The sequence below is a fragment of the Sus scrofa genome, chromosome 2, assembly GCF_054392235.1.
Source record: "Sus scrofa isolate SSC_HxYL_T2T_F1_AM1 chromosome 2, Sscrofa_HxYL_maternal_Yorkshire_Landrace_v2.0, whole genome shotgun sequence".
NCBI classification, from domain to species: domain Eukaryota; kingdom Metazoa; phylum Chordata; class Mammalia; order Artiodactyla; family Suidae; genus Sus; species Sus scrofa.
Genome location: NC_139384.1, coordinates 86,423,993 through 86,443,635, shown reverse-complemented (window position 1 = coordinate 86,443,635; position 19,643 = coordinate 86,423,993). Strand labels below are relative to the sequence as shown.

The window sequence follows — 19,643 nt, the reverse complement described above, 5'->3', positions numbered from 1 at the left end:
CCACCTGGTGCTGACTGGAAACAGGCAGCTCCCCCAGAGCTCCTTCCTGGGAGTGGGCGTGAGCTTTCTGGAAGCCTTAGGCCGGTGGCCATGGAGCCAGCTGCTGACATCACAGAGCAAGGCTGTGGCTGTCAAGACCCCGGGGCAGGGGTTAAAGGGCTTTGAGGAAACCAGCACAGGGGATCAGGACCACATGTCTGAAGACAGTGCCCCATTCACACACAGGCAGTGATCCAGGGTCCCGTGCACCCCATCCGCTGCAGAGTGGACAGGGCCGCACCAGCCTTCTGACCTCATCCTGTGGACCTGAGACCAGAACCATGAGCTCCCCAGACCAGGAGTTCCGGGAGAGCTCCGAGCTGAGTCATCCCCCTGGCGGGGGGTGGGGGCGTCCTGGGTGCTGCATGGTGTTGAGCGGCTTCCCTGGCCCCACCCTCTTAGGGCCAGGAGCCCCCAAGTCGTGACCACCACAGATGTCCCCAGACATGGCCCAGTGTCCCCTGGGGCAGGGTCACGCCCGATGAGACCCCGGTCTTGGTCCAGTAATGGAAATGACTTTGGAAGCAGCAGCTCAGCCCCTGAGTCTGGACCCCTGTGGGCACAGGATGGGTTTGGGGGTGGAGTGTGGAGCCCACAGAGCTGCCGATTCCGGGCTGCTGCGTGTGGAAGCCGTCAGCATAGACGCTGAGGTTTGTTGCCCAATCCCTGGAAAGCACAGCTCCCAGCCCTCCATGTTTCACGGCCAAGAAATCCAGCAGAAGCCCGGGCAGTGTTCCTGGCACTGCGGCTGCAGCAGATCCCTGTGACACCAAGCTTGTTCCCAGGGGGTGCCGGGAAAGAGACCCAGCTGCCCGGTGCAGCTTCTGAAGCCCCTCCCCCTCAGAGGGCTGGACCTGAGGTGCTCTCACCCTGGGGGGGGGGGAGTCTGGGGACATCTGTGGTCATCAGGACTGGGGGTACCCCAGCATCTAGGGCTTGGGGACCAGGGAGGCCACGCCACACTCCACAGTGCCCAGGATGGCCCCCCACAGACCGTGACCCGGCCCCAGCAAACACAGTGCCAAGGGGGAAACCCCGGGTTAATTATTAGAGAAAAGATTGAGTCTGATGCCTGCTTACACTAGACACAAGGACACATTCCTAGGGGTTAGACGGTACGAACCAGGATGACCCCAGACTATGCAGGTGGCCTCCTTTCTCTGCCACTCAGGTTGTGTATTCTGTCTGCACGTCAGGAACACGCTGGGGGCATGGGAGACAGAAGCCACAGTCCTTGTAGCCAGGGGGCAGGGAGGGCAGGGCTTGAAGGCCATCGACCCAGGCTCCAGCCCAGGCAGCCCATGCTTTCCCCAGGTCTGCACGCCCCTGGAGGCCGCCCTGCGAGCAGAATGATCTTTCCCAGATTTTCCTGGTCAGCCCGGCCCAGCTGAAGCGTGTGGAGTAAACAGGGATGGGCGCCAAGGACAGCGGCTTGGCCTTGCTGCAGGGGACACGCTCGGGGGCCAGGGCCCAGCCCAGAGTGCCCCCCCCCCAAACTTCTGGCCTCGACCTTGGAGCTGAGCCAGTGCCGGCCTCGGGCCCACCCTTGGTTTAATGCTCTGCTCTTGCTATCTAGAATCTCCTGGTAATTTTTGAACAAGAGGCCCGGGTTTTCATTTTGTACCAGGCCCTGAAGATTCTGTGGCTGATCCCACAACTGAAAGCGAGTTTCTGAGGCCTCCCAGCTCTGAGCACCATGTGGCCACCAATGCCCTGGGGGAGGCTCAGGATGGGGGTGCAGGAAACTGGGGAAACCCAATGTCACAGGTATTTGAATTTCCAAGCAGAAGAGTGATTTGGGGTCATACCTCCTGCGTCCAGCCTGGCTCTAAACCCAAGTGTCCAGTGTGAGCAGAGATCAGACACAATATTTTTTCTGAATAATTAACATAGGGTCTCCCCCTGGCACTGCTGACATCGGGACCGTGTCATTCTCTCTGGGGTCGGTCCTGGGCACTGTGGTGGGTGGAGCAGAACCCGCCGGCCCCCACCCACTCAATGCCAGACTCCCCCCCCCCGCCCCATCGTGACAACCACGGATGCCCCAGGCATGGCCCACTGTCCTCTGGGAGCAGAATGCCCCCTGGTTGAGACTGCTGGCCTAGCTGAGGGCCTGGGCATTTTCCAGGAGGCAGAGGTGACCCATGTAGGGACCAGACCCCATGTGCCACTTCAGCTCTGACTCTGCCTCAGGGACTGAGAGCCTGGGGCCTCCATGAGTCTGATCAAAAGCAAGAGAGCAGCCTGGACAGAGGGCCATTCTCCAGGACTCCTGGCCATCACAACTCACAACTGTCCATGCACTGCCCACCGATTCCCACCTCCAGCCCTGCAAGCCGCCACCTCCAGGAAGCCCTCAGAGCTCCCTCCTCACCAGCACCCTGCCTTCTGCCTCCAACGCTCCTTCCAATTCCTTAAGGTTGCCATGGACGTGGCCTCCTCCAAGACCTCCCTGGACCTCAGGCTCTCATCTCTTTGCTCAGCCCCGCCTCAGCACATTTCCTAATTTCTTCTTCTTGTGCTTCTCGTTTTCTTAGGTGTCTGTGCCAGCATTGTCCTCGGAAGCCGGGGCTTCACTCACTGATTCACCACTGTGTCTGGCACCTATGACCGTCCTTGGCCTGTGCTGGGCGCCAGGTCAGTGTTTTGATCGGCAGCCTGACCCACCACTCACTCTCCCGCCGCCTGGCTTCTCCACTTTCCCCCTCCTTCCCCTCCTCTGACTGAGGCCACAATGCTTGACTGTACAAGTTCTTTCCTTTAGTCCTTTTTTTTTTTCCCCCAACAAATGTGTACTTTGAAATAATCTGGGGTTTACAGAAAAGTTACAAAGACAGCAGGGAGAGTGCCACCTGCCCTTCCCCAACCACCCTTCCCTGGTCCATGTTTGTCACAGCTGGGAAAGTGATATGGGGACACCTTTTTCAGATTTCACCAGTTTTCCCCCAATGTCCTTTTTGGGCACCAGGATCCCCACACTTTCATTTAGTTGACATGTCTCCTTAGTCAACTCCGGGCTGTGACAGCCTCTTTTCCCCTGCCATTTTATTATTAATTCTTTATTTCCCATTAAAAATGTCAGTTAAGGTTTGTTATCGTTATCTGTAAATGAATTAATAAACATTTAACATTTTTCTCGGTTTTAATTTTGAATCTAGTAACTTCCAATAAATGTAATCCAAATAACACAAAAGCTCTTTGGAAACTTCAGGACCAAAAAGTTGAAGAACCTACATCCTAAAGTGGGGTAGGTGAGCTCTGACCTGGGGCCACATCCAGCCTCCGTGTGGTTTTGTAAATAAAGTTTTATTGGCACACATCCACGCCAATGGATGGCATGGAGGCATTGTTTCTGGCAAGTGTCACGCCCAAAGGGCAGAGCTAAGTAGTTATAGCAGAGACAGCCTGGACTGAAAACATGAAAATATTTAAGGTCTGGCTCTTTATAGAAAAAAGTTGCTACTGTCGATCTACATTGTAACAAGTTTGTAGCAAGTGTTTAAGATCAGGCCAAAACCTAATCAGGGTGTGAGGCCCCCCCAGACATTGAAATACCATCAAAATGTCCATTAGGTAACATCTTTCACAAGCAGTAAAAAGGGGGAGTTCCCATTGTGGCTCAGTGGTAATGAACCTGACTAGAATCCATGAGGATGCAGGTTCAATCCCTGGCCTCGCTCAGTGGGTTGCCATGAGCTGTGGTGTAGGTCACAGACTCGGCTCGGATCCAGCGTTGCTGTGGCTTGTGGTATAGACCAGCCACTACAGCTCCGATTAGACCCCTAGCCTGGGAACCTCCCTACGCCGAGAGTGCAGCCCTAAAAAGTAAAATAACAATAATTATAATAATAATTTTTTTTAAAAAGCAGTGAAAAGGAGAGAAGCACTGACACTTGCTACCATGTGGATGGACCTGGAGACCACGATGCTCAGTGAGAGAAATGGACAAAGAAAGACACACGTGTGGGATTCCCTGGATGGGAAATGTCCAGAACAGGCACATTCACAGAGTGGACTTGTGGTTGTCAGGGGGCTGGGGGAAGGGGGAAGGACTGCTGATGGGGACGGGGCTTCTTTTGGGATGATGGAATGTTCTGGAATTAGCTGGCAGTGATTGTAGCACAACTAGGTACTAAAATGCACTGAACTGTACACTTTAAAGAATGCATTGTATGGTGTGTGAATCACATAGAAATACAGCTGTTACTTCTTTAAATTTTTTTAACTTGTAGAATTAAGGAAAATGAGGCAACAGGCTACAGGACACTATCCTATTCCATCTCCCCACACACCAGGCCTCGTGACCACTGCCCTGCCTTGTAGTCCCCCCTCAGACATAGCAACGGCCCTCACTCTCCCCTCCCCCGCCACTGCACCCTGGAGCAGGGCTAATGGCACCCCAAGAGGTCACTCATCCTGCAAGATCAACACGGTATAAAGAAGGGCAAGAGTCAAAGCCGTTTCCTCTCAAAGCAAACTGGAAAGATCTTGGGCATGAATCCAACATCTTCAAACAATTACAGGCAAAAGAGATCTTTAGGAAGTGTCCCAGCTATTGGTAGGATTCTAGGCCCACGGTGCCAGCCACACCAGGGCCCCGGGGGGTCTTCACAGCACGGAAACCCCTGGCTGGGCAGCCGGCAGCGTGTACAGACTGGACTTGTGGGGCAAAATGCTGGCTCCACGCAAGGCTGTCCTGTGACCTTGGGTAACCTCCTCCGGCCCTGGTTTCCACTGTCATTTATCAAGGCGCGAAGACTCCTGCCGGCAGCACGCTCCACAAGGCGGAGATTACATGACCCGAGCAGGGCTTGTGCCAGGAGAGGCCCCATCCACGGTGCTTTTGTTTGCTTTAGGCTCCCTGCCCTGCCCTGGAGGCCACCGGTCCCCCTTCCCTCCTATACCCTCCAGTGCCTTACTTGAGTTCAACCCAGAGCCCCCAAGGTGGGTTGAGCCGTGTCCCTCAAAATTCATGTCCATCCAGAACCTCTGGCAGTGACTGGTATAAACTGAATTGTGTTTTCCCCCAATTCCTGTGTGGAAACCCGGACCCACAGGACCTCAGACTGGGACCAGGACTGTATTTGAAGACCTGGTCTTTAAAAAGGACATTAAGTAAAATGAAGCCTTGAGGGTGGGCCCTGAGCCAATGAGACCTGGGTCCTTATAAAGAGGGGATTAGGGCAGAGACCCGCACAGAGGGGAGACCACGTGAGGACATGGGGAGAAGGTGGCCATCGAGGCACCAGCCCTGCAGACATCTCGATCTGGGGCATCCAGCCTCTGGCACCGGGAGAGAATAAGCTCTGTTGTTTCAGGCCCTGGTCTGTGGTATTTGGTCATGGCAGCTAGAAAAGACTAGTTCAGTGACCTTATTTGGAAATAGGGTCTTGGCAGATGTAATTAAAGTAAGATGAGGTCACACCGGGATAGGATGGGCCTGAACCCAATGCTGCTGTCCTTATGAGAGGAGAGACACCCAGAGACACAGGGAAGAAGGCCATGTGATGCTGAGGCAGAGGTGGGGTGATGTCTCCACCAGCCCAGAAGTGCCTGGAGCCCCAGAAGCTGGAAGAGGCAGAAAGGACACTCCCCTGGAGCCTCTGGAGGGAGCACAGCCCTGTGACATCTTGGTCTCAGCCTTCTCGCCTCCAGGACTGTGGGAGAATAAACCTCTGTTGTTCAAAGCTGCCCAGTCTGGGGTCACAGGCTATGGTGGCCCCAGGACACTGCCACCCCCTTCCAGTGTCCCCTCCCCCCCTTTGACTGTCCATGGGGGAGCCAGGTCATCCCAGGCCACCTTTAAAACACCGCTCTGGTTAGCAGAAGGTCTCCTCTGCCCACCCTTGTCCTGCTTCTGTTCACTTTTTGTTGTTGCTGTTGACTTTTATCTTTGATGAGATATATCGGTCCACTTGGGCTGCCGTCACAGAACCCCAGACTCTACTCCTCACCATCCTCACCGTCCGGGAGGCTGGAAGCCCAGGATCAGGTGCCGGTGTGGCCGCTTTCTGGCCTGCAGATGGCCACCTGCTGCGACCTCACATGGCGGGGGGAGCTCTGGTTTTTTCACTTCCTTATAAGGACACTAACCCATCCTGGGGGCCCATCCCCATGACCTCACCTAACCCAAGTCAACTTTCAAGGCACCCATTTCCAAACACCATCCTGCAGGGGAGTTAGGGCCTCAGCATATGAACTTGGGGGGCAAAAATCTTCAGTCGATTATTATTATGTAGCATCCACTGTGTGCGGGCCAGGGGCCAGGCATGGGATGCATGAGGCCTCTGCGGCTCCGCAGCGCCTGGCAGGGGAGCTGGCCAGGAGCTGACACAGGCCTGCTGCCCTAACAGCACCCCCTCTCCCCAAGCCCTGGCTCCCTCTGAGCCACTCCTCTTAGTGGAAGTTTTCAAAGAACACGCAGCTTGGCCCTGCAAAAGTTAACGGCCACAGAGGATTCCTAGGATGCAGAGCACATCTAGGGAAAGACTCGGAAACCAGTGATGTCAGTCGTCACAGGAGGGAACGCCAAGAGCTGGGGGCACAGGTGGGAGGGAGATGCCATCTTCACAGGACACCATCTGCATTCTTGTACCATGGCATATTTATTTCTGCAAAAAGTCTATTTTTCTTCCTAGGGGCGCATGGCCCAAGTGAGGGTGGGCGAGGGAGAAGCCATGTATTGATTGGCCCGGCTCCCCTATTCTGCAGCTCAAACTGGGTTCCCTGCATTGCTGGGGGCAGACAGGCGGCTGGGGCCGAGGAGTCGAACCAGAACAAAAAAGTGTCTCATACCCCAAAGAACTGAAAGTGGGGTCTTAAACAGATAACTGAGCACTCGTGTTCATAACAGCATGATTCACAGCAACTAAAAGGTAGAAATAACCCAAGTGTCCATGGACAGATGATGGCTAAATAAATGTGGTCCAGCCATACAACAGAATATGATTCAGCCTTAAAAAAGAAGGAAATTCTGACGTTGCTCTAATGTGGATGGATCCTAAGGACATGATGCTCAGTGAGAGAAGCCAGACATGGAAGGACAAACACTGTCTGACTCCACTCCCAGGAGGTCCCTAGAGGAGTCAGAGCTACAGAGACAGGAAGGAGATGGTGGGGCAGGGGCTGGGGGAGGGGAGGGGGGAGTCAAGTTTCATGGGGACAGAGTTTCAGTTTGGGAAGGTGAGAAAGTTCTGGAGATGGATGGTGGTACAACAATGTGAATGCCACTCAATTATGCACTTAAAAATGGCTATTTAGGATGGTAAGTTTTATGCTATGTGTTTTTCAATGCACACACACACACCAAAAAGATGCCCCAAATGCTCATGGGAGCCTGAGTCTGTCCTGGGGGTGTGTGTGTGGGGAGCAATGCAGCCCGTGTACAAACATGGCAACCCTGGTGGCCCCACAACACAGGTGACGGTCCCCAGCTGGCACCTCTGCCCCCCAAGAGGTGGCTGAGCACATCAAAGTCCTGAGAAGGGCACAGGAACCAGGTCTGCAAACTTTCCTGTTAATTCTCAAGGATAGAGGAGGGGCAGGCGGGCAGGCAGGGGGACCCGGCACCTCTGCTCCCACCCCCAGCTCCTCGGGTGCTTACTGAGCTTGGACAAGTCCACTCCAAGGGCTGAGCTGTTCCTGCCCCAAGAACAGGAAGACAAGGTCAGCTCAGGACACAGAAGTACCGCCTCACTGCTGTCCTTCCTGGTGGACGCGGGGTGGGACCTGCAGAGGGTGCACTCTTGCTGGTCACCTCCCAGGGGAAAGTTCTGTCCCCATGGTTCTTTCAGTCAAGGGGAAGGGTCCTGGGGTGGGGAGCAGGGGCTCAGAGCTCCCCACCAACCTGCTGAAGGGCTTGGGGTCCCTCACTCAGGCCCAGGTTTCCATGGATACCAGGGAGGCTGGACGACCCCTGACACCTTCAGGAAGAAGGAAGGCAGAGACCAGAGGGGAGGGTCAGGGGCTCAGGCAGGAGAATTTCAAAGACAACAGGGTGATGTGACATGCTTCCTGTCCATCCAGAACCCTCACTGTGCCTCCTGGGGACACGGACGGCAGAACTGATAACCTCACCTCCTCTTGCAGCAGCCTTGGGCAGCAGGGCAGTCATCACCCCAATTTACTGAAGGGAAAGAGGGTGGGAGCAGATGCCTGCCTGAAGGGGGTCTCAGAGTGGGAGGTGCTGAGGTGGTGCTGCTTCCCGCAGGCCTGGCGCCAGTGGCCACCCCACCCTCAAACATTGTGGAAACAGCCCTGAAGCCTGCTGGGCCTTTCCCCATCACTGCTGGGGGTGATTGGGGCACCTCACCTTCTCTGTGGCTCAGTTTCCTAATGCAGAAAACCAGGAAATCAACTGATTGCTGCCATGGGTGGGATGGAACCCTCTATGGCTCCCTACTGCCCTCAGGATAAGATAGTCTCTGCCCAAGGCCTCCTTGCTCCCTCTGCTTCACCTTGCACCCTTGCCCACTGTCCTGGAAGCAGCTTCTGCTCCCAAGCACACACCCTCCCACCCCAGTCAGCTCCATGGCACCACCAACCTCAACTCAGACGTCACTTCCTCCAAGAAGGCCTCCCTGAAGCCTTGGGGGAGCACCTGCTGTTGCTCTCAGGCAGTGCTGTCACTATCAGCTCACTCAACCAGGGTCTCAGCTGGAGTGATTCTACTCCTCTCCCACCCCCCCACCCCCGAGCAGTTGGGGACACCTGTGGTTGTCATTAGTGGGAGGCTCCTGGCATTGAATGGGTGGGAGCAGGGATGCTGCTCCACCCCCCACGGTGCCTGGCCCCGTCCAGAAAATGACTGCTCCCTCCTACCCGGCCATCAGTGCCGAGGGGGCCAGCCGGCCCTGCCCCTCAGCATGGGGACAAGGGAGACTTGGTTGACGGTTCACCAAGGGGCCCGTGTGGGTGTGGCCCCATCCCCAGTCCCCAGCTGCCTCTCTTCCCACCTTCTCCGCATGCCTGTCCTCACTGGCAGCCCTGGCTCCCTGGTCAAGGACACCCACAGCTCGCAGCCCAGCTCTCCCTGCCTTCCAGCCGCTTGGCTTTGTGAGCCCAGCACCCAGGGGCCCTGGCTCCAAGCTCGCCTGTCATCAGGCAGAGCTCTCGAATCAGCTGGGACGTTAGTCAGGGAGCCAGGGACAGCATGTCCCATTCCAGGGGACTCACGAGCTGACCTCGGCCCTGGCCGCTGACTCAGCGAGGGAGCCCAGTGTGATCATCACTGCTTTCGGGGCGTGGTGAGTGCGCTCCCTGCAGGCCCCTATGTGTCATGAGTCCTGCTCACAGGCTCGCCTCTCCGCTGGGGAGGTCAGGTGAGGATTCCTCCCCAGCTCATTCCTTCCTTCTTTTGCTCACTTGCTAAACATCCGGCCGGCGGTTGGGCAAGATCCTTGACCTGAAGGAGCTTACGGTCCAGCCTGGGTAACAGATGCAGCTAATTAGAATGTCACAGAACAGTTACCGCGTGGCCCTGGGCCAGTTCCTCAGCCTCTCTCAGCTCCTAGTTTCTCTGTGAGACGGAGCTGGTGATCTCTAATTGGCAGGGTTGAGGTGAGTTTCAGAACGAGCACACCTGAAGGCAACCGGGTAGGTGTGTCAGTCAGCTACTGGTGTGTGACAAGATGCCACAAACGTAGGGTCAAAAACAACATCCTTGATCATCTCCTGGTTTCTGTGTTAGGAAAGAGGGTGTGGCTTAACTGGGTCCTCAAATCGGGGTCTCAAAAGCCTGAAATCGAGGGACTGGCTAGGTTGAGTTCTCCGCTGGGAACTCAGGGTCGCCTCCCAAGCTCATCTGTGTGGTTGGCAGAATCCACCTCCCCGCAGTGGTAGGACTTTTCCTGCTGGTTGTTGGGTGAGAGTAGCTCTCAGCTCCGAGGCTGCATGGCCTCATCCAGCTCATGATGTGGCTGTTTGCTTTCTTCAAGGCCAGTAGGAGAGTGTCTGCCACTACTCTGGTCTTTCTCCCTCTCGCTCTCTCTCTCTCTTTTTAATCTTTTTAGGTCTGCACTCACGACACATGGAGGCTTCCAGGCTAGGGGTCGAATTGGAGCTGTAGCTGCTGGCCTACACCATAGCTCACAGCAACGCCAGATCCTTAACCCACAGAGCGAGGCCAGGGATCGAACCTGCGTCCTCATGGATGCCAGTCAGATTCATTTCTGCTGAGCCACCATGGGAACTCCCCTCTCACTCTCTTTATTGTGATAAAAGGCATCTTGCCATCTTAAATATTTCTAAGTGCACAGCTCAGTGGCATTAGGCACATTCACAATGTCATGTGACCATCCCCACCATCATCTCCAGGACTTTCTCATCTTCCCGAATGGAAACTCTGTCCCCATGAAACACTGACTTGCCAGCCCCTCCCCCAGCCCCTGCCCCACCATCCACTTCCTGTGTCTATGGATCTGACGCCTCTAGACACGCTTCTGATCTCTTGGAAGGGCCCATCCCACCCAGATGGCCCCCCTTGTGATGAACTCTAAGGTCAACTGATTAAGGGTCTTCGTGACACCCGCCAAGTCCCTTTGGCCATATCACACCAGCCTAACCACAGTGGCATCCCACCCATTCCAGGCTCCACCCACACTCGGGAGCAGGGATCACACAGGGTGTGGACACCAGGGGCAGCCGTCATGGGCGCCGTCTTGGAGTTCCACCTCCCGCAGGAGGTGCACAGACGTGGAGGGTGCTGCTATTGTGAAGGCTCCCGTGAGGGAGAAGCACACGGCAGCTCTCTGGGCACAACCCCCCTTACGTGGGGCACAAAGGAGGCAGCAGTGAACTTCGGGGAAGACTTTACTCCAGCCACGGGCTATTTCAGCAGGCCTCAGAGCTCAGGCCGAATGGCTGGGCGAGGACAAGGGACGGTTCTCACCCCCACAAAGAACTGGGGTCCCTCACAAGGATTCTGGCCCTCCCCGTCACCCATCTCTTTGGGGAACCCTCAAGAGGCAGCACTTGGCGGCCCTCCTGTGGATAACAGGACTGCGGTGGTGACAGCAGGCCCACCTTCTGTGCTTGAAAAGGTCAAGTGAGTCACCTGGGGTGCCTGTGCAAGAGGGAGGTGCATCTAGATCTGAACCTGAGCCTTCTGGTGCTGGTAGCCCCCACAGACATGCAGATGCCCCCCCCCCCGAGAATAAACCCACCAGAAGGGCTGGCTACCCACAGAGGTGGCAGATAAGCCACACAGAGCTGTGGGAAAAGAGTGCCGCCGCCCTGCACAGCAAGCATGGGGCACAGCACCACCGAAGGCTGGACATTCGTGTTTCTTCAGCCCCGCCTCCCCCCAAACCCCCGCCCTGCCTCCCCCCAAACCCCCGCCCCGCCACACACACAAGCAGGAGGAGCTGACTCCACTTTGCAGACCTGTGGTGGTTCTGCACACCCACAAATGAAGCAAAGCCAAATTCTGCGCACATGATACATAGCCCGGAACTCTGCACACACAGTCCCCACGCCAACTTCCTATTTTCGCGCTAGAGTTACGTGAGATGTCACCACTTGGGGGGAAGCTGGGTAAAGGGTGCATGGGACTGCTCTGTACCATGTGTGCAACTTCCTAGGGATCCGGAATTACTTCACATGAAAAGTTGTCGTTTTTTTTTTTTTCTTTTTAGGGCTGCACTTGCGGCATATGGGAGTTCCCAGGCTAGGGGTTGACTCAGAGCTACAGCTGCTGGCCTACACCACAGCCACAGCCATGCCAGATCCAACACATCTGTGACCTATGCTGTAGCTTGTGGCAATGCCAGGTTCTTAACCCACTGAGTGAGGCCAGGAATTGAAACCGCATCCTCACGGACACTATGTCAAGTTCTCAACCTGGAGAGCCAAATGGGAACTCCTCAAATGAAAGTCAGCTGAAGCCATGGGTCTGTTTAGGTGACTGAGACAAAGCAAACTAAGGCTTCTTCAAACACCCTGACTGGCCTATGGCACCCTGGCAGTACTCCCCAGCAAGGAGGGTATGGAGGGCGGAGGGGGAGGGTGAAGAGACCCTTTGCTCAGCTCTGGTGAAGGCTCAGTGTGGCTGTGTCTGGAATAACCGTGTTCCCTTCTTCCCCATGTGGCCAGCAGGATTCTAACTCCTCAAGCCCCTGCCCTCTGCAGACCAACCCCACAGTGTGGACAGGAGTGTGAACCTCTGATAAGATTCTATTCCTCTGATTAGGTGATTTTGCACAGAAGAAGGCATCTGGGGGAATGTAATTAAAGTGCCAAGTCAGTTGACTTTGAGTTCATCAAAAAGACAATTCACCTGGGTGAGCCTGACCTAATCAGGTGAGAGACTAGAGGGAAGAAGGAACCAGGGAGGAGACCACGCCGCCAGGCCAGACTTGGGTGGCCTCCAAGAGCTGAGAATCGCCATAGGTGGTGGCTAGCAAGACAGCAGGAACCCTGTCCTGCCAATGGTCTGAGAGAACTTGAAAGTGAGTCCTTTCCCAGTCGAGCCTCAGATGAGAACTCGGCCCCAGCCAAGCCCTGTGGAACCCTGAGCAGAGGCCCAGCCAACTGTGTCCACACTTCTGCCCTGACAGGGGAGACATAAGCTGCTGGGTATGTGGTGGCCTGTTATGCAGCAATAGCTAGCTAGTATACTCCCATGTGATGTCAGAGCAGAGTGCCTGGGGTTTTACTATCACTGTCATACTTAGTCACACACAAGATGTTCCTCCAGATCAGGAAATTCCAAGGGTTTTGGGAGCTGGAAGCCGAGAACTGCGGCTGAAGTACAAAATATGTATTTAGCAAGATCATACCACCCAAAGGACCCACCTCTAATTACCACCACATCGGGGGGTAGGTTTCAACATTTGAATTTGGGGGGACACTAATGGCAATTGGAAACAAGCTCCCAACACCCCAATTCCCTGTGATACTGTATTTGTGGTACCTGCTCAGGCCCCCACCCCCACCCCCAACTGCTGAGCACATCCCCACCCAGGCCTCCCCCGGCTATACCTCAGTCCTGTTACCCACACCCACTGTGTACTTGGCACACAGACATGAGTGTTTTAGCCTGGTAGGGCCTGGCACACAGTGTCTGCTGACTCAGAGGACAAAGTGGTGGGAGAAGGAGTAAGGAGGCAAGAGGCAGGTCCTCGATGCCCACTGGCTCAGGTGGAGTCAGGCAGGGCTGCGAATGGACCCTAGGATGTAAGGGACCCCTTCTGCCTACCCCCAGTGGGCCCCGCTTCAGCCTCCACATGGCTCTCTCTGCTCGCCTACCTTCGTGTCATATGTGATGGTCACCTTGTGTGTGTTTTGAGTCAAAGAAGGCCTTGAACCTGTGACTCTACCAATGACCACATGTGTGCATCATCTCTGCCCTGAGGGAGGCTGACTGTTCCAGCGGTTGCCTAGCAATGCACCCAGGCCTTTGGATGCCCCACTTTTCGCCTGGGCTGAGCCAGTCCCTGCAGCCCTACGAGTGGAAGCCCTGCTCTGCAATCTCGCACATGAGTCTCTCGGGGCCTCAGTGTTCAAACTGGCAAATTTGGGTGGCGGCACTAACCAGCTTGTGAGTGGATTAGGCTGCAGGGTTGGGAAGACTGAGCTTGGGTGGGACCACGGTGGGAACACAGCGGAGCATAAAGAGACTGATCTCCATTCAGCCTGGAAGCAAGACTCTTGTGGAGCAGGGTCCCCCCTCAGTGCTGCTGACATGGGACTGGGACTTCTTTGGGGCACCATCCCAGATGCTGGGGGTGTGGAGCAGCCTCCCTGCTCCAGCCACTCAGTGCCAGGAGCCCCTAAGTGTGACAGCCACAGATGTCCCCAGATACCACCCAGTGTCCTGGAGGGGCAGGATCACCCCGGATGAGGGGTCAAGCTCATATTTTGAGTCACCCACGTGGTAGGCTGCAGGGAGAGGTTTAGGCCCCCCCCTCAAGGCAGCAGCAGAGGAGGGGGTGCGTAATTCCGTTTGTATTGTATAAGCTTTCTGTCGGGAAGGCTGCGGTAGCAGCCGTGACCTTCTGTAAGCAGAACATTTTAAGGTTTTGACTGTATATCTTGGCAGTTCTTTCAGGAGAACAACTTGTCCGCGGAGAGAACTGATAATAACGTGCATTTCAACATGCCCAGGACAGATCTGAAGCGGGTAACCAACCAGGGGAAGAAGCGAGCTCTAACTCCCCACACAAGGGCCACCCTCTCAAGATAAAAAGCTTTCAGCAGAAATGCTCCTCAACTCCGGGGAGAATGAGGGCTATCAGGAAAGCACTGCGCTTGGCCAGGTGGGGAGTTCTGGGTTTCTGTGCTGAGCAGGAGCTCTGGGGAAATGCTGCAGAACCTTTTGTTTTTGTTTTTGTTTTTTTTGGCAGCCCCATGGCAAATGGAGTTCCCAGGCCAGGGATCATATCTGAGTTGCCATTCTGACCTACACTGCAGCCGTGGCAACACCGGATCCTTAACCCCCTGTGCCAAAGTGGGTTTGGGGGTGCAGGGGCCCCATACTCCCAAGGGCACAGGGCCTGTGCTTTCTGCCTCCCTCTTACACCCAGCAGATCCACAGAGGATCTGGGTCTGCAAGGTGGGGGCCTCAGGACAGGTGTCTATGGGACTCTGGGTGCTGAACCAGAATGTCCCAGAGAACATGAGTGGGTGGTCACAGGGCTCTAGGAGGGTGGAGGGGTTGACTGAAGACCCCTGGGTGGCTTCCTGCATCCCCTACATCTCCACCCGTGCCTGCTCAAGGTCCAGCCTCGCCAAGCTTCCGTGGACCTTCTCCTCCCCCTAGTGGCTAAAGGTGGGAAGTGCAGGACTCTGGAGCCCGTCTCCAGCCCCAGGCACCCAAGGAGCAAATGCCCAAACAGGTTCTCTTTCAGCCCTGGCATCTGCAGAAATTGAGTGTGGCGGATCAGGGTGCTGTCGCCAAGAGGGCGGGGGTGGCCCTTGCTCAGTGACATCCCAGCTCCCCTGGGATGAGAACCCATAGCTCATCCCCAGCGCTATGGGATATGAGGGCTCCCACAGACACCTAGCATAGAGCCTGGCTAAAAGGATGTGCTCACAGTGACGTTTAAACTACAAAATCAGGAGTTCCCATCGTGGCTCAGTGGTTAACAAATCCGACTAGGAACCATGAGGTTGCAGGTTCGATCCCTGGCCTTGCTCAGTGGGTTAAGGATCCGGCGTTGCCGTGAGCTGTGGTGTAGGTTGCAGACGCGGCTCAGGTCCTGCGGTGCTGTGGCTCTGGTGTAGGCCGGTGGCTACAGCTCCGATTAAATCCCTAGCCTGGGAACCTCCATATGCCACGGGAGGGGCCCTAGAAAAGGCAAAAAGATAAATAAATAAATAAATAAACTAACTAACTAAAAAATCATCAGGAAAAGCCCAAATTCCCAACTTGGAGGAGCAGGTACAGGAGGGAGTAGGCTCCCCTGGATCAGGGAACCCCGGCAAGGCCTGCTGCGTTCGCCTGCTCAGTGGAGAATTCTATCTCCTTCTAGCAGGGTCTGTCCACTGGGCATTGCTGACATGGCCGGGTCACTAATGAGGCCATCCTGGGCACTACGCAGTGTGGAGCAGCATCCTTGGCCCCCACCCCCTTGATGCCAGGAGCCCCCACAGTTATGACAACCACTGATGTCCCAACATGGCCCAGTGTCCCATGGAGGGGGAAGGAGATCAGAATTACCCAAGGGGGAGACAGCTGAATTTCAAACAGTGCAAGGATTTAAGTGTAAAATATGCAATCTGAACAAAATGCAGGTGAATTGTTGTTTATGTTTTTGACATGTGCAAGAAGGCCACACAAAACACGAAGGAGGACACAGATATGCATGAAATGGTTCAGATCCCGGAGGGCAGTACCCAACGTGAGCAAAGTGCAAAGACACGCTCAGGAAAACAGCAGAGGGCGTCCAAAGAAATAAAGAGAGTTCAAACAAATCACCAGGAGAAACCAGCACAGAAAGGTCAGTGAAGGACACAGCCTGAGAAATGGCTGTGCTCGCGAAAAGGAGGCACAGACACAGCAGCTGAAATTGTCCTGGCTTGTCGGGATGGACTTGGGATGGAGGAGATGGGCCTGGGATGGGAAATGGCGCATTTCTGGAGGCCTTTGCAGCTCAAGGTCAAAATGTAAATGAGAACACCCAGACTTATATTCACAGACGAGGCAAACCCACTCCAGGAATTTCCCCCAAACCAAGGACGCTGGAAGTTTGCACAAGGGCAGCCATCCCAGCGCGTGGCAAGAGTTGAAAAGTTGAAAAGAGAACAAAAAGAAAAACAGAAAAAGAAATGAAAAAAACCCCAAAAGCCCACCAATAAGACCAGTTAAATCAATTATAAAATTATTTTTAAAGAAATAAATTATAATTCAAACAACAAGGAAAACTACTGTATAGCACAGGGAACTATACTTAATGTTCTGTGATAAACCATAATTGAAAAGACTCTGAAAACGAATGTATATATATGTCTGACTGGGTCACTTTGCTGTGGACCAGAAACTACCACCACATTGTAAATCAACTATACTTCAATAAAATAAAGATTTTTTTGTTTTTTTGGTTTTTTTTTTTTCTGGTTTTTTTTTTTTTTTTTTTTTTTTTGCTTTTTAGGGCCACATCCAAAGCATATGGAAGCTCCTAGGCTAGGACTGAATCGGAATTACAGCTGCCGGCCCACACCACACTCACAATACCAGATCTGAGCCGCCTCTGTGACCTCTACCACAGCTCACAGCAATGCCAGATTCTTAACCCACCGAGTGAGGCCGGGGATTGAACCTGCAACCTCATGGATCCAAGTTGGGTTTGTTAACCACTGATCCACGACGGGAACTCAACAAAGTAAAGTTTTTAAAAAGAAATAAATTATAACTTGCCTCTAACACAAAATGTGAAGCCAGTATGAGGAAAGAAGATGGAAATCTAGGTTGCTCACCGAGGTGTCATGGCAGCGGTCCTCACTGGGCAGGGGCTGTGGTGTGACTTGCCTCTCCTTTGTCTTTCTCTAAATGAAGTTTCTTTTTTTTTGGCAGCACCTGCCGCATATGGAAGTTCCTGGGCCCAGGATCAAATCAGAGCCACATGGAGTTCCAGTTGTCATGCAGAGAAAACGAATCCAACTAGGATCCATGAGGATGCAGGTTTGATCCCTGGCCTCGCTCAGTGGATTATGGATCTGGCATTGCCATGAGTGCTGGTATAGGTCACAGATGTGGCTCAGATCCTACATTGCAATGGCTGTGGTGTAGGCCAGCAGCTGCAGCTCTGATTCGACTCCTAGCCTGGGAACTTCCATATGCCATGGGTGTAGCCCTAAAAAGCAAATAAGTAAATAAGTAAAATCCAAGCCACAGCCATGACAACACCAGATCTGAGCTGCATCTGTGACCTATGCCACTGCCTGTGACAACACCAGATCCTTAACCTGCTGAGGGAGATCAGGGATTGAACCCACATCCTCACAGACAACATCAGGTCCTTAACCCAGTGAGCCATGATGGAAACTTCTCAGTTTCTCATTGAGAACTATGTCTAGATACTCATGTTGCAACAGAACAAAGGGTGGGGGAAAAAACGTAATTGTAATGTATACATGTAAGGATAACCTGACCCCCTTGCTGTACAGTGGGAAAATAAAAAAAAAAAAAAAAAAAAAAGAAAGAAACTTCTCAGTTTCTTTTTACAGGAAGTCCTTTGGACATTAACACCGAAGAGAAGGCATGAGCGGGCTCACTCCTCCCTCACGCTGCACAGACACAGACACCCTGCAACAGCCTCGCCAGGCTGCCGGTGGCTCTCCCAACTCCCCTCCTGCTTGGCGACTTTGTGAACCAGAGTTAACACTGGGCCTTGGCGGAACATAAACAAGCCAGATGGACCCCAGGCCTCCAATCTCAGCTTCTGGTCACTGTCTGCAGGGACAGCTTCTCTCCCCAGCTGAGCTAATAACTTTACTGAGGCTCACTTTCTACATGTCATAAAATCAGCCAGTTGGAAGTACATAATTCAAGGATTTTTCAGTCATTTCACAGCCACCCCCGCCACACGGCACAGAGTTCTGGATCCTTCCCTTCGCCTGGTAAATGCCTGGTGCCCAAGCACAGCTCATCCCCAGCCCCTGGAAAACCCAGTCCAGCCCTGCAGATTTGCCTTTTCTGGAAATTTCATCTAAATGGAATCAAAGAATGCGTCATCTTTGGGGTCTGCCTTCTTGTCTAACATTTTTTCTTTTGCACACATACACACACGCACGCATTGGATAAGAATGTATGTTATGAAGCTGTCAGAGCTCCCTGAAATTTACTGAAATAGTAAACACAACCTGAATCAAAAATCCATCAGAATTTTTTTTTTTTTTTGATCTTGCCCATGGCATGCAGAAGTTCTGGGACAGGGATTGAACACAGCAGTGACCACACCAGATCCTTAACAGCTAGGCCATCAGGGAACTCCCCAGAATTTCTGCTAGAAATGGAAGCTTATTCTAAAGATAGCATGAAAGAGGAAACTCCGTGGGAGGAGCAAAGACACTTGCGACAAAAGCAGAGGAGCACAGAGCATGATCCTGCCCGCAGGGAAAGAGGCTAGGCTGAGTGAAAGAGCAGGCAGGCCACAGGCAGCAAAACCGCAAGGAAACTTCATTCACTCTATTTCCTCTTCCTATCTCACAAAAAGCCACGCAAAGTCCTCTTGAGAATAAGACCAGATAGCAAACAGAGAAGAGACCGGGTCAGAGCTCTAGTTTGCTTCTACATCTTCCTGAGGCCTTTGCTAATTTTCCTGACCAGCAGTCCAAGGATGGAAGGTGCTCCCTGTGGCTCCCGTGCACTCTTGGTGGATGAAACAAATCCTGAGAAACGCACAAAGCTGGGAAGGTGCAGGTGTGCTGGTGTGCCGCGCAAGGACACCCGCCTGGACAGCAAGACAACTTCTCAACTGACCCCGGCTCCGAATGGTCAACCAAATGCTCTCAAGAACTTTAAACATGGACAAGAGAAAAAAACTCAAGACACTGACCTGTGCTTGAGGCCTGGCTGTCTTCAGTGAGGAGGTTCAGGAACCCAGTGTCCACTTTCTGGAAGAAAAATGCACTTTGTTAGCTAAGCATGATTTGGCCTGAAATGCCAGGCGGGTGTTCCTCGGCGTCAGTGAGGAAGATCAGACATAAAGATGGCTCTGGAGCCCCGCCTTTTGGTTACTTTGCCAGACTTTGGGGATAGCACAAATAAGATGATTCCAAAGGCAGAGAGGTTAACAAGGCAAGTTGCCAGAAAGATCTGCTAGCAATTTATGATGTTTTCCACAGGTTCCAAAACTAAATTGGAAGAAAAGATTAGATATCCACATGACCTTTTATAGTTTATACAAAGACATTCGCCTGCATCATTTGACCCTCATGGTCCCCTCGGAGGAAGGGAAGGGGGCTGAATCAACCCCCTGCCTGGAGATGCTCCAGGGTCGTCTGAGGCAGGTGATCCACTAAATACAAGGTGGGATCCCAGATGGGGCCTTGGGGCCAAAAAAGAACAATAGGTGAAACCAGTGAAATCTGAATAAAGAGTGCATGGAGGTGAGTTCCCTGGTGGCACAGCAGGTTAAGGATCTGGCACTGTCACTGTGGCGGCT

The 19,643-nt window shown here is 53.6% G+C and overlaps 1 protein-coding gene across 8 annotated transcripts in view; it reads right to left on the bottom strand.

Moving 5' to 3' along the window:
- Positions 1 to 19,643, bottom strand: part of GNG7 (G protein subunit gamma 7) — a 153,938-nt gene that overhangs the window by 88,754 nt on the left and 45,541 nt on the right. For all 8 annotated transcript variants that reach the window (XR_014837919.1, XR_014837920.1, XR_014837923.1 and 5 more), the window contains exon 2: positions 19,035 to 19,092. The gene's annotated coding sequence lies outside the window, so the exon portion shown is untranslated. The remainder of the gene's footprint in view (positions 1 to 19,034; positions 19,093 to 19,643) is intronic.